Source organism: Hypanus sabinus, chromosome 9 (assembly GCF_030144855.1).
Source record: "Hypanus sabinus isolate sHypSab1 chromosome 9, sHypSab1.hap1, whole genome shotgun sequence".
Taxonomy (NCBI): Eukaryota; Metazoa; Chordata; class Chondrichthyes; order Myliobatiformes; family Dasyatidae; genus Hypanus; species Hypanus sabinus.
Window position 1 is genome coordinate 131929330 of NC_082714.1, and position 15556 is coordinate 131944885.

A 15556-nucleotide genomic window follows, 5' to 3' on the forward strand; every position below is an offset into this window, starting at 1 on the left:
CAGTCTGCGACATGCTGCAGTTTCTGGGAGTAGATCCCAGGAAGAGACATTCTGTTCTTTTCTAGATTCAGAAGCATATTCATACTGTACTGGGTACATAGATATATGAAGATAGCATTGTGATTTGGAACTTGTTGCAGTATGAGAAAAATCTAATTATTCCTTTCCCTAAGCTAATATCTAATTAATCAAAAATTGTCTGAGTTTCCAGTTCCTACCACAACAGAAAATAATTTAATTATTTCACCAACCTATGTTTAAAAATAGCAATAAAATCCCCAGAGAAGCAAATGATTGGCAGGCAATTTCAGTATGCAACAGTCGGAAATTAAGTTAATTGAAGAATCGTTATAAACCCCTACACTGACACAATTTTTATTTAATGTGAATAAAAAGTAATAATGTAATATGTGATGATATAGTGTCCATTGAAGTATATATCAAGATGAATGAAGATTGCAGGTAGGATCAAGAAAAGTAGATGCATGCATGTGGAGACATTGGGTAAGGGTCTGTTTTTTGAATGAAACAGGGACTCACTATGTGATTCATGCCATATATTGCAAATGTAATGCACAGTAAGGTCTCACTGCTAATATAATGGTTTCTCTGTAGCAGCAGTATCTGGGTTATGATTAGAGATAACGGGGCCCTTGGAATGTATGCTAGCCATTGAGAGGCATGTTGTTCTTTCTTGTGGGTCTGGGAGAAGGGTTTTGCGGTCTTTTGTCGGCGAGAGATGGAGAGAAAAGACACGAATGGAAAGAGTTGTTAGTCCGCCGGACGGAGTGGACTTGGAGTGAGGGTCCGACGGTCAGTGATGCTCAGAGGAGGTCGATGGGGGTGGAATGGACAATTCCGTGAATTCCAATGTGCACTACAGACTGTTTCAGTAAAATGGGCCCTTTTTCTTTTTATTCTTTACTAACCCTACAGTCAGATTAAGATTTATAAAGTCCCATTGTTGAATTGCATACGGTGTACTGTCTGATATTTTGCGGTGTAGATTTGTAACGGGGCAACACATCACACAGCATCCACACAAACGAGATTTCTCAGTGTGGCTGGGCCGGAGGTTGTCTTAACCTAGACAAACGCATGCTGGCTGAACCTCAGGGTTACATTTGTGAGGCTGTCGATGGGGATTGGATGCTGTGTGATTGCCCTGAGCATTGAACCAGTGTGTTTAAGTTTGTGCTGGAATGGATTCTGGCAGGGCAGAGCAGTAGTGTGCCTTTATGGGGTTACTGGTAACTAATGCGTGGATATTTACATCCCGGATGAATTGTTAATTCGATTTTTGAGTACGGTTAAAACTGTCGGCAAAGTTGAGGTTATAGTGTGGAAGTTTGATAAAATGGCAGTCTCAGACCTTGTTTTAGTTCAGACTAGCGCTGACGTAACGGCGGTGGGACTGCCAGTGTCTATCAGTGCCCCAGGTGAGGCGGGGCCATGGCCTGTCCATACTGTCAGGGAGGAGGGGAGTGTAGCGGAGCGGGCTGAGCCACAAGCCGAGCTTCCCATAGCTGGGGGCGAAGACTAGACAGGGTTCCATCATTTCTGAGGAGTGAGGGGAAGGAGTGGTCAGATTTGGGATGTCTAATTAGTCCCCGTCCCCCAGTGAAAAGTGAGAATTCTGAGGTAGTATCCGCCTTTACATCTCTGGTGAATAAATGGAAAAATGCCCAGGTTTGTTGTAATGTGAGTATTATTAAAAGTAAGTTGATACTAATCCGGGAGCTGTTGGTAGCAAGAGGCAGGATCCGGGATTGGTGGGGTCTTTACTTCCGCTCTTTTGACTCCCAGTATGCATTGTATGTAGCTCCTCCACCCAGGCCGCATGAGGTACCTGGAAGCCTCTGTATTGTAAATATCATTTGCCGTCCCAGATAAAGATGCTCTTTTGGCCATCAAGTTGTCGAGTGGTCTTTTTGTAAAGTAGAAGTTACCACAAGGTTCGAAGTCCCTGCTATGGTGGGCTCTGCCTATTCTCTGGAATAATGGCCACCCCTAAAGGGGAAGAGGAGTATGAGACTTGGGCAGAGCAGATCTCTCAGATGAGTGGCAGTGCCCTGATGATGTAAGGTGACAGAGATTAGTTGAAAGTTTGAGTGGGCTGATGTAGTGAGAGCTGTAAAAACACACCAACCTGTAGCTAGCGTTGCCGATTATCTGGGTGCATTGGAGAGTGCCTTTGGTACAACAGGGAGACCTACAGAGCTCATGGTGGGGTTTCAGAACATGCGTCAGGAGAAGGGGAGAAGCTTTCTGCTTTTATTTTTCGGCTAGAGAGGCAGCTAAATTGCTTGCAGCACAGAGGGATCATTCAGACGGCTGAGGTGGATCAATTAAGAATGGACCGGGTAGCCAGGGGCACCCAGTCCCAGGACCTGATTGCTAGGGGGCTCCGACAGTCTCGTAAGATGTGTCCCTCCTCTGTCTTTCGTTGAGCTGATCAGAGAAGTGCAGGAGGAGGAGGATGTGTCGGAGGCATGGGAGGCCTCCGTCAGCAGGGTAGTAGCCCCTTGTGGTGAAGAGGCCATGGATAGTCTACTCTGGAAAGCGGTAGGGAGATTGTGGCAGAGTTGAGAACGGAGATGTCTGTTATCAGTGGGTGTGACCCCTCCCCCATATAATGGAGCTGACGGGGGTCAGATCCATAAGGGGTCAAACATTGCAGAGGGCTGCTGGCAGCAGATGTCACGCCAGAAAGAGAGTGAGCCCCTGGGTACGTATGCGGAGAGAGTCATTGGGAAATCTTAGAGATGACCCAGTGAGGGAACGGCCTGGTGTCTCTGGGGGAACACGTTCCCAGCAACGTACCAAGGAACCCCCGACAGCGAAAGACCCTATTCCTGAAGGCTTAGTGGGTCTATGCTCCAGTGTGTCGCTACAGATATTTATGCTAAAGCCATACTTGACACCGGGTCACAGGTCACATTGTTGTACGGTTCATTTTACAACCGGTATCTGAAGCATTTACCATTGACACCATTTAGGGCACTGGAGCACTCAGTGCTGGTGATTATCCGTATGATAGTTATTTCTCAGTGAAGCTGGAGCTTTCGGAGGCGGATATGGGAGCATCTGAGGTCCTTGATACATTGGTGCTGGTTTGTCCGGACCTTGTTGAGAAGGGTGGTGTTTCAATTCTGGTGGGGACCAACACCTCTCATGAGGAGGCTCATGGGGGCCTGCAAGGAGAAGGTTGGCAATTGCTTTCTGGGAACATTGTTCATGCGCCTGGTGTTTCGAGGTGTGTGGCTACATTGGGCCAGATATCAAATTTGGATGAGGGACTGTGTGGTTCACTCAGTCAAAACCAATGGTGGTACGCCCTGGGGAAGTTGTGAGAGTGATGGGGACAGCCAAACTTCCCGGAGGGCCTAAGAGCAAGGCCCTCTTAGTGGACTCTCCAGAAGACCATGAGGGGAAGTTGTGATTTCCTGTTGGGGCTACTGGAGAGGCCCGAATTGCAGAAGTCCTTGGGGGTACAGGCGAGCAGGTTGGCAGTGATTGTCAGGAAAACTACGACGAGGGAGGTCACCTTCAAGCGGGGGCTGCTCCTGGCACACTTGTTCCCGGTGACAGTACTGTCTAGTGCCCCTGTGAGACAAGCTGGGGAGAAACTATTGGAAAAAGGGGGAATCTTGAGTCATTTGACTTTGGGGACTTCCTGGTTTCTCTGGGTTGGAAGAGGAGATTGGTAGAGAAGATGTTGAAGCTGGAACATGTCTTTTCCACTGACGAGTTTGATGCGGGTCGTTCCAAGAGCACGCGTCACACTATCCGGGTGACCGAGGACACCCCGTTTAGAGAGAGACTGGTCCCTGCAGAAGTGGAAGACATTCGGCAGCATTTGTGTAAGTTGAAGGAAGCTGGGATCATCACTGAGTCCTGAAGCCCCTATGTGTCCCTAATAGTAGTGGCCCAAAAGAAGAATGGGAAGGTACGGATGTGTGTGGACTACAGGACTCTGAACAGGTTTACCATCCCTGACCAGTATACAGTCTGAAGGCTCAAAGACGTGCTGACCTGTCTGAGTGGTGTGAAGTGGTTCAGTGTGCTGGACTTGAGTGAATACTACCAGATCCCCATGAGTGAGGCCGACAAAGAGAAGATGGCACATATGTCCCCTGGGTTTCTTCCAGTTCACATCAGGAGCCCCTGCAAACTTCTAGTGGGTCATGAAGAAGATGGTGGGGGATATGAACTTGCTTGAGGTATGGTGTATCTGAATGACCTCACAGTGTTTGGATCCACCTTGGAAGAACATGAAGTGAGGCTGCTGAAGGTGCTGGGCCACCTGAAAGCTGAAGGATTAAAAGTTTCCCTGGACAAGTGCCAGTTCTGCAAAACATCTGTTAGCTATGCTGAGCACATAGTCTGGTGGGATGGAGTAGGTACAGATCCAGTTAAGGTAGAGGTGGTGACCATGCGACCGCGGACCGAGACTATAAGCACTCTGCGCTCATTCCTTGGGTCTGTGGTTACTATCAGAGGTTCGTGAAGGGCTATGCAAAAGTGAGTCACCCGTTGAATCAGCTTCTGAGTGGTTACCCTCCCTTGGGGAAGAAAGGGAGGGGCAGAAAAGCTCAGGAGGGTGGAGAGTACCTAAGCCCATCAGAGCCTTTTGGACTGAGGTGAGATGCAAAATGTGTGGAGGCCTTTCAGTCTCTGAAGGAGCTGCTGACCCAGGCAGCGGTGCTGGATTTTGTGGACCCCCGATTGCTGTTTGTCCTGCACACAGATGCCAGCCAAGAGGGTTTAAAGGGCGTGCTGTATCAGGATCAGGGCACCGGGTTGAGACCCATTGCGTTTGTCAGCTGGAGTCTGTTGCCCTCTGAGAAAAACTATCCCACGCTCAGTTTGGAATTTCTGGGGTTGGAATAGGCAGTGGTGGATAAGCTGAGAGACTAGCTCTATGGGGCCAAATTTGAGGTGAAGACAGACAACGACCCCCTAACTTATATACTAACCTCAGCGAAACAGGATGCCACAGGCCATCGGTGGTTAGTGGCATTGTCTGCCTGTGATTTCAGCCTGTAGTACCGGCCGGGAAGTTGCTTTGTCCCGATGAGTGCATGAGGGACTGGACAGGGATGAGGAGGAGAGCATTCCTGCCCCAGGGGTGAAAGCCATGTATCAGTTTGCCATCACGGTGAAGGCAGACGGAAAGCAGGGGCAGGATCAAGCGATAAATCGATAGTGAGCTTCTGATGACACCATTCCACAAGTTTACAGAAGCCTGACTGCTCTGAAGACCAATCAGCTGCCAGAATTGAGTTCTGGGGAAGTGGCAGCTGCTCAGCGAGATGATCCGGGGATCAGTACCATTTGGTAAGCGGTTGAAAAGGGAGACATGGCTCAGGCGGAGAAGACAAAACTTGCTGCGGTGCCTCCATTACTGAAAGAATGGCCTCGGTTGGAGTTGTGGAACTAGATCTTGTACTGGGTCACGTCACCCCCAGACCGACCCCGGCGTTTTCAGCTGCTTCTGCCGGAGAGGTATCGGAGGATTGCGTTGAAGTTACTTCATGATGATTCTGGACATCTGGGGGTGGAAAAGACCTATGGATTGCTGAGAGACTGGTTTAACTGCCCCCGGATGAAATCGGAGGTCAAAGAATACTGCAAGTTGTGCATTTGATGCATATGGCGGAAGACACTGCCTACGCGGGCAGCTCCCTTGTCCCACTTGCAGAGTGCAGGGTCCCTGGACCTGGAGCGTATGGATTTCCTGCCAATAGAATCCGATGCCAGCAACTCAGTGAATGTCTTAGTCATCACGGACCACAACACCAGATATGCACAGACTTTTCCTACCAAGGACCAGAGGGCATCCACAGTGGCCAAAGTGTTATGGGAGAAGTACTTCATTTATTATGGCCTCCACAGGTGGATACATACTGATCAGGAATGGGATTTTGAGAGCAGGCTCAACCATGAATTACTGGGCATGCTTTGAGATGAAAAGTCAAGGACCATGCGCTATCACCCACAGGGTGATCCCCATCCCGAGAGATTTAATTGGATCTTGCTAGACATGCTCTGGACCCTGGAGATTAGCAAGAAGAGCAAGTGGAGTCAACATATTGGACATCTGGTTCACAGTTACAACTGTACTCAAAATGAAGATTCTGGGTGTTCGCCATATTATCCGACGTTTGGGCGTGAGGCGAGGTTGCTCATTGACCTTTGTTTTGGGACTGACCCTGGGAGACCGAGTCCAAATAAGGAATTTGGTATTCTTTTAATTGGAACAATAAGAGACCTAGAATTAATAAGTATCATTTAGAAAAATTTTAAAAAGATGGTGGACTTGCACTTCCTAATTTAAGACTATTATTGGGCTGTGAATATTAGACAATTATGATTTTGGTTATATTGGCTTGATAAGAGCCAAAAACCATTATGGGTTGATTTGGAATTAAAAGCTGTTAAACAATTTCATTTAACTTCAATTTTAGGAGCTCCATTACCTTTACAGCTCTCTAAAATTCCAAATTTAAATCTCTATCCGGTTATTAAACAATCCCTATGGATTTGGGTTCAGTTCCGTAATTCTTTTAATCTTAAACAATTTAAGTTATCTAGTTTTTTATATCGAAATTTTTTATTTAAATGTTCATCAACTGACCCCATTTTTCTTCCATGGAAAAATAAAGGAATTCATTCTTTTACAGACTTAGTTAGTAATGGTCGATGGATGACTATTGAGGAGTTAATACATTTTCTCTCGCTCATGCATATTTTTTGCATTATTTTCAGGTTAGACATTTTTTACAACAATATTTACCTAAGTTTCCATATCTACGTGAACCTGATTTGTTGGATACCATTTTGAAATTGAATCCCTTAGTGAAAGGTAGCATTAGTAGAATTTAGAATTTACTTTTGTTACAAAAAGAGAACCTATCACTAAAGATTAGGCAAGATTGGGAGAGAGAACTTAATATGACCTTTGTTAATGAAGATTGGCTTCGAGTTTTGAAAAACGTAAATTCTTCTTCTGTATGTACCAACCATTGTTTAATTCACTTTAAAATTGTACACCGTTATTACTTAACAAAGGAGAGACTATCTAAAATATTTCCTAGTGTAGATAGCAACTGTGATAGATGTAAAACTGAAGTAGCTACTTTGTCACATATGTTCTGGTCATGCTCTTCTTTAAATTCGTTTTGGAAATCTATATTTTCTACAACTTCTAAAGCTTTGAAAATTAATTTGCAACCTAATAGATTGACTGTTCTATTTGGAATAGTTCTGCATCATATTCAGGGTATCTCATCTTCAGATCAACATGTAATTGCACTTGTTACACTGCTGGCAAGAAGGGGAATTTTATTAAAATGGAAAGATATTTCTTCCCCTATATTAACTGAATGGTTTTCTCAAGTGATGTTATGTCTTAGTTTGGAAAAAATCAGAAGTAGAACTTTTGATCCTCGATTTGATTTTGAGAGAAGATGGGGTTCTTTTGCCAAATATTATCATTTAATTTGAATTAAGTTATATGGTTTCCTTCCAATTTTATTTTTTTTATAAATATGAAATGACAGTTGATGACTTTTTTAAATATATTTAGATGATGGTTAAGCATATTGTTCTGGGAGGTTGATTCCTAATTAGTTTTTTTTAATATAGTTAGTGGGGGGTTTTTTTCTCTCAGTTAGATAGGGTCCTTCTTTTTTTCTATATATATAAAAAAAATTTTCCATTTTTATATTTCAAGATCAGTTTTTTCTTCAGCTTTATTAATTGTATGCATATTAATCTGTTAAAGTTTTGTATCATTTTATAGCTGTTGATGATTATGTATCAATAAAAAGATTCTAAGACTGAAAAGGAATTTGGGGCTACCTGGAAAGCTGAATTTGGCTGACCGCTGGGCGGCTATGTCCTGTGTGGTGTTGCCAAACCCACCAGTTTTCCGGGTGAAACCAGAGGATGGGAGTGGGCCTGTCAAGATTCTCCATTGGAACCACCTGCTGCCCCAGGACAAGAAGTGCAGGTAGACCCAGAGCCCGACTTGGAGTTTACACCTAGTAAGAGGAGTCTGTGGAAACGTAGGGCAACTGCAGGGCCCACAACAGGCGAGGTTAGGCTGGCCCCCACCCCTGAGAGGGATACTGATTCTGAGGATGAGGACCTGGATGTGTGGTACATGCTGCCTTTTGTTAATTCCCCATTGATTAAGGAAGAGACTTCCAGCCCTTCTCCCGCTGAGTCAGCTGAAGTGGGGAGACAGCCTGGGTTGCAGTGGGACCCTGCAAGAGATGAAGTGGGGCTCGGCCACAGGATGGAGGGGTCTGAGTTGCAGCTGAATACGAGTGATAGGTTGGGGGAGGCTTCACTAGGTAGACTAGAAGTATCCCCAGTAGTGTCTGAACCTAAATAGTTAGGTGAGGGAGTATGGAGGTCTCAGAAAATTAGGAGACCACCGGATAGGCTGGCCTAGGTAGCACCGGGGAAACAGAGTGAGGCCCCTACCATTTTGGGGATCTATGTCACTGCCTTTTACACCTGGATTGGGCTTTGTGTTTTGCAGGAAGGGTTGGTGAACTACATCAACTACATGATTAAATTTGGTGGGGGGAGAGTGCAACGGGCTTAATGTTTCACAACTAAGGTTAAGGTAATGGTTTCTCTGTAGTAGCAATGTTTGGGATTTGACTAGAGATCACAGGGACTTTGGAATGTATGTTAGCCAATGAGAGGGGTGTTGTTCTTTCTTGTGGGTCTAGGAGCAGGGATTTTGCGGTCTTTTGTCAGCGAGAGATGAAAAGATAAGATACAAATGGAAAGAGTTGGTAGACTGCCAGATGGAGTGGACTTGGAGTGAGGGTCTGACACAGGAGGTCGATGGGGAACGAATGGACGATTCCGTGAGCTCCAGCATGCACTTTAGACTGTTTCATTAAAATGGGCCCTTTTTCTTTTTATTTTCTTTGCTAACCCTATAGTCAGATTAAGATTTATAAAGTTCCATTGTTGAACTGCATCAGGTGTACTGTCTGATATTTTACGGTGTGGATTTGTAACGGGGCAACACATCACACAACATCCACACAAACGAGATTTCTCAGTGTGGCTGGGCCAAAGGCTGTCTAACCCTAGACAGACGCATGCTGGCTGAAACTCAGGGTAACACAATTATATATAGTGCATGTACAATATATAGAGGAAGTGCAGCATTGTCAGAACTGTCATTTTTTAATCAAGGGATCCACTTGTCCCAAGTGGATGTAAAACATTCCAGGTCTTTATTCGAAAGAAGAGTAGGATATTAACTCTGGTGTCTTGGTGAGTATAACAATGTTGAAAACATATCTAACCATAACCGTATTGATAATGTGAGCATGCTATGTTCAAATTAGCTTCTGTTTTTCCCACATTGCAACAGTGGCTGCAGTTCAAAACACGTCATAGGCCATTGCAACACACAGAAACACTGAAGGAACTCAGCAAGTCAGGCAGCATCTGCTGTTGAATGCTTTGGACTTACTGAAAGATGTTTGTACAGATATATGTCATCTTCTGTGTGCACAATAACTCAAATTGCTTACGTTCTTAGAGATGGTGAACAAAAGCTTGGACAAACTGGCGAGTTTAAGGAAAGTGAGGCACAGATGTTTAGGGAAGAGATTCCAGAGCTCTCAGCCTTGGCAGCTGAAGTCATGGTAACCAGTGGAGAAATACAAGGGAACTGTTTAGAAAGTTTCACTTTAATATTTAAGTCATGCAATTAAAACACAGAGGCAATCAAACTTGCTAGGATCCTGCTCAATGTGATTTTTAAGATGTTGGTGAAAGGCACAATAAAAGGAAAGATTGCTTGATTTTAAAATGAATTTGTCTCCTCTTTCCCTGTATTTTGTATGCATTACTTTACACAGATTTCTTCACCCATGGCTTCTTCATTCAGATTTATTTTGTACAATGTAAGATTTACTACTTCACCAAGGCTAGTTGTTTCAGAGAGCTTCTTGTAAATAATTAAATAGCACTAACTCCAGGGCCATTTAGAAAGGTCAAGTGTCTCTCATTCCAGAAGCCCTACCCACTTTATGACAAACATATTGTCTGTTGTTAATCCTCAGCTGTATAAGTATAAATTGGCACTAAGTTACGAGGTGCCAATAAACTAAAGATATTCAACATTGTAACATATAAAGTTCAAAGTAAATTTACTATCAAAGTACATGTATGTCAGCACTTACAACTCTGAGATTCATTTTCTTGTTGGCATAATAAACTCATGGAATAATAACTTTAACAGAGTCAATGAAAAACTGCACCAACTTGGGCGTTCAAACAGTATGGAAAGGACAACAAACTCTGCAAATACAAGAGGAAATAAATAATAATAATACTAATAAAATAAATAAACAGTAAATATCAAGAGCATGAAATGAAGTGTCCTTGGAAATGAGTCCATTGGTTGCTGGATTCTATGGTGGGGCAAGTGAAGTTGAGCGGAATTACCCCTTTGATTCAAAAGCCTGATGGTTGAAGGGGAGGAACTGTTCCTGAACCTGGTGGTGTGGGTTCTGAGGCTCCTGTACCTTCTTCCTGACGGCAGCAGCAAGAAGAGAGCATGACTTGGGTAGTGTGAGTCTTTGATGATGGATGCTGCTTTCCTGCGACTGCACTCCTCGTTCATGTGCTCAATGGTGGGGAAGGCTTTTCCTACGATGGACTGGGCTGCATTCACTGCACTTTGTAGGATTTTCTGTTCAAGGGCATTGGTGTTTCCATACCAGGCAGCGATGCAAACAGCCAAAGTACTCTCCACCACATATCTAGAGGGGTTTGTCAAAGTTTTAGATGTTGTTCTGAATCTTCGCAAAATCCTGAGCAAGTAGAAGTGATACCATGCTTTCTTTGTAGTTGCATTTATATGCCGGCCCAGGACATACCCTCCAAAATAATAACACTACAGAAATTTCTAGTGTTTATGATTTCTCGTCTCTTTGAGAGATGCCTACCCTGCAGAAGTTTAAACCTTTGATTCTTCCCCCTTCCTTTCCAGTCTTGGCCGCCTTCATCTGTTTGTTCACTTCCATGGATGCTGACTGACCAGCATTTTGTACGTTGCTTTGGCTTTCCAGTGTCTGTGGAATTTCTTGTGTAGTTGATATTCTTGCATTGCACTTCACTAGTGAAAAACCAATGATTTAATCCTCTTCAGTTTTGAATACAATTACAATTGTAATGTTGCCTGAAAATTATTGGTGTATTTCAGAGACTATTTGTTTATATAAATTGAGACCAGCAATAGCTCCAGACAATGTTCCCTCTAATTTTTAGTAGTCAGTGTGTGCAAAAATCTCATGTTGTGCAAAGTTTTTCCTGTGAGAAAAGTATGTGTGCACTGAATGCACACGTGGCACAGTTTATGTAGGTTTACAAAATATTTGACATAAAACTGCATAGAATAACAACAAAATAACATACATATTTAAGTCACTCAGTTATTTTTTCTCTCCTGTCTTTGGCATTTACCCATTCTTTGTAAACTCCATCTAGACTAATAGAACTTCCATCCAATTGATAGCTTTTGATTCTCATTAACATATCCAAATGACATTCACCTAAACAGTTTCTCAGCTTGTGTTTGAGTTGATTCATTAGGCTAAAACCTCCCTCACAGTCTGCACTAGATGCAAGAAAGTTTCCCCCAATGTCCATCAATTGTGCAAGGTCGCAAAACTGTTCATTTTGAAGTACAAATGCAAAGTTTAAAATCTGTTTGGATTTAGTTTTTTCTTGCATGGAAAATCATGATATTTTATACATAAGGCATTAACTCGTTCATCGCCAAATGTGAAGACACAATCTGCAATTGCGGAGAAATCAAAAGCTAACCATTCTTGTACCACATCTTCAGGAAACCTTTCTTCTAAATGAACACAAGGATTATTTATAAATGTCAACAGTGAACTTGCGTCTACCGTGACATTTTCTTCACGCTGTTGGCTTAGCAAAACTTTAACTTCGTCATTCACAAAACATTGTCTCCCAGTTACTGCTTTCTTATCTTGTTAATTTTGCCTTGCGCAAAATGAAGTGAATCGATTGGTGTCAGGCCACTCTTTTCCAGAATCTTGCACAGTGCAGCCAGTTCATCAAAGACATCACTTACAACCTGTAAAGCTACTTTGTATGTGATGTTTATCAATTTCTTGCGACAGTATTTAGCCACAGGGTCATTTGATTGATCTTCTTCAAAGTATGTGATCAGTGCCTCATAATTTTTTATTATTGCCTGCAATGCAAAGTGTCTAGATAACCATCTGACTTCATTAAGTGGTCTGAAAGCAACAGCTTTATTTTCAGAGGCCTCTGCAATTTCTTTAAATTCGCATCTTTTAACTGCAGATCAAGAAAGCATTGTATAGATCGTTCTCATCAAAGTTTCATTGTCTCTGATTAACTTGACTTCTTTCCATGCATCACAAATCCCTGGATCTTCACGGTGTGCTACACAGTGTTGCTCAACTGTGTGGAATGTCCTGTTTAAGTCTTGCTGCAATACCATTAACTCTGTCCAATATTACTGATGCTCCATCAGATGTAAACATCACCATTTTATGGAGGTCAAGTTTCTTCTCTTCATAAAATTGCTTGATCGCTGAAACAATAGAAGAAGCATCACACGCCTGCAGCTGAAATATTCCGCCAAAAAATGTTTCATAAACAGTGCAATCTTTAAATCTGAATTTGAAGTACTGAATGAGACATTTGTTGACAGATATGTCTGTGGTTTCATCAACTGCTAACGTGTGATAATCTGCTGATGCTATTTCTTCAAACATGTCTTTCTGAACAATATAGTTGATGGTCTCCAGAAATTCGAATGCATAATTTTTGCTTTGGTATTTGAAAAACCGACTAACTGATCAACAGAAGCAGTTAGCTAAAAGATTATTTTCAATAAGCATAATTATTAATTACTGCATTATTTTAGGTAACTAACCATTTGAGTGCACATTAATTTCCGTTGTGCGCTGGTTGAAAAACGTGTGTGTGCGCACAGCTTAGAGGGAACATAGGCTCCAGAATGGATTGCCGATTTGTGTGGCCTCCTATGGCTTCTTACTGTTACCTGATGTTTACTTTGTAGTGTGCGACCTAAACATTATGCTGCCTATTCCCGAGTACAAATAGGTGATCTTTTTTTTTCTAAAGATGATCTTGTGACAACAGATTTGAAAGGACTGAAGACTACCTGCTGAGTTCATCCAGCTTCTGTACATGTGGATTTGGCCACAGTATCTGCAGTGTACTTTGTGCTTACTTGATGGGAGATTCTTCTGATGTTCTTATTGGTCAGTTACGTGGCCAATGTGAGTTAACCACATATTTTCCCTAAATATTTTTCTGAATAGTATTATTACCACATATAAGTGGATAAAATACTACATAACTTGGGTGGGTATCTAATGTTGTGGATTTTATCCAATTTATTATTTCTCACACATGCTTTCCATGCTGGTGATAATGATCCTGATGATCTGATATTTTTCTTACGTGTTGATTTTGGACATCTTAGCTTTCAAATATTAAATGAGTGCAGAAATGGGTAAGAGGTATTCTTATGTTTTTTTGTGTGGTGGAACACTTGATCAACTAAATCTATTATTTAGACCATTTTTTATTTTTCATTTTATTGAACAATGAAGAAAACTGAATAGAAATACAGACACTTATATCACAATATTTTGTAGATCTGGTAGTCTCAGTTTTGAACCGTGGAACTGAAAGTAAAACGATTGTCGCAACTCTCACAATTGAATTAATATGTGGGATAAAATATCCACGGTGGATTATATGGTGGATTTTACATAGACTATGAGAGAGATTTACATGGCCAAATAGGTTTGAAATGGTTATGTTATGATCCTGATCGTTAATTCCCTATCTTTCTCCTAATTTCCTTTGATTCTGCCATGGTTCCGACCGCTAATTTCCCATTTGCTTCTAATTCTCTTTGATGACAGCATACCTGGTTTCCATCAAGACCTGCAGCATAAGAACCCTGGTGTTACAACCACTAGTTGCCAGATCGTTGGTTTTGCCTGTGTGGTAATTAACGTTTCTCGGCTGCTTAGGACCGAGGGTTCTAAGTTTTGCTCCAGTTTCACAGTTTACCTATGAAACTTCATCGCTCCATGTCAAGATTCCTCCTGTTTGCTGTCCAACGTTTACATCTGTGTAAGCATCCTAACTCAATCTCCATGCCTGTGTCCTGCATTTGGGTTCACTTCATTTGCTCATTGCAACAGGTTAACTAAAAGTGGATTTTTGAAATAACACCTCTTTGGGATGTAGGTGTCTTAGGCATGTCTAATATTTCATAGTTACCTCTAGTCAGTCTAGCAATGGTGGGCCATGATCTCCAAATGCTGACATCCATTTGAAGAAGGACCTTGCCATTACCATTTAGCAGGAAATTCAAGGGTGTTGATCCAGTAACTGGCCATTCATCAATGGTTAGATGGCACCCCCGTCTTTACATCGATGGCATGGCAGTTTCACACTCCTAGGAGTGCACATCTTGCACATCCTCTCATGAACCTAGAACATGTCATACCAAATCAGGAAAGTTCACTAACACCTCTACTTTCTGAGGCGGCTGAAGAGAGCTGGGTTGTGTATATTTATATTCGCGTCATTCGACAGATTCACAGTAGAGAGCATCCTAACAAGAGGCATTGCTGATGGTACAGAAACTACACTGTGGCAGATAGGAAGGCTCTACAGTGGGTAGTCACAACTGCCTAGTGTATCACTGGAACCAGCCTACCTGCCATCAAGCACATATATACAGAAAGTTGCCAGAAAAGGGCTGGTAACATCAAGAAGGACCCATCTACTGTGTTCATGAACTGTCTGTCCTACTCCCAACAGGGAGAATGCTACATAGCATCCAAGCTAGGACCACAAGCTCAGAAACAGTTGCTTTCCCAAGCAGTAAGGCTGATCAATCCTCTGCCCACTAACCTATCCCTCCAGACCCCAAGCACACTACGTTATCACTTCCTATCAGTCACCTTATGTACAGACACTCTTGTGGCTAGCATTACTTTACTTTAGTTTACTTTATTGTCACCAAACAATAGATACTAGAGCGTACAATCATCACAGTGATATTTGATTCTGTGCTTCGCACTCCCTGAAGTACAAATGGAAGTAAATATAATAAAAATTTAAATTATAAATCATAATTAGAAAATAGAAAAGGGTAAGTAAGGTAGTGCAAGTCAGGGCCAGATATTTGGAAGGTACGGTTCAAATTCAGGTCAGGATCCATTCAGCAGTCTTATCACAATTGGAAAGAAGCTGTTCCCAAATTTGGCCATACGAATCTTCAAGCTCCTGAACCTTCTCCCAGAGGGAAGAGGGACAAAAAAGTGTGTTGGCTGGGTGGGTCGTGTCCTTGATTATCCTGGCAGCACTGCTCCGACAGCGTGCGGTGTAAAGTGAGTCCAAGGATGAAAGATTGGTTTGTGTGATGTGCTGGGCTATGTTCACGATCTTGTGCAGC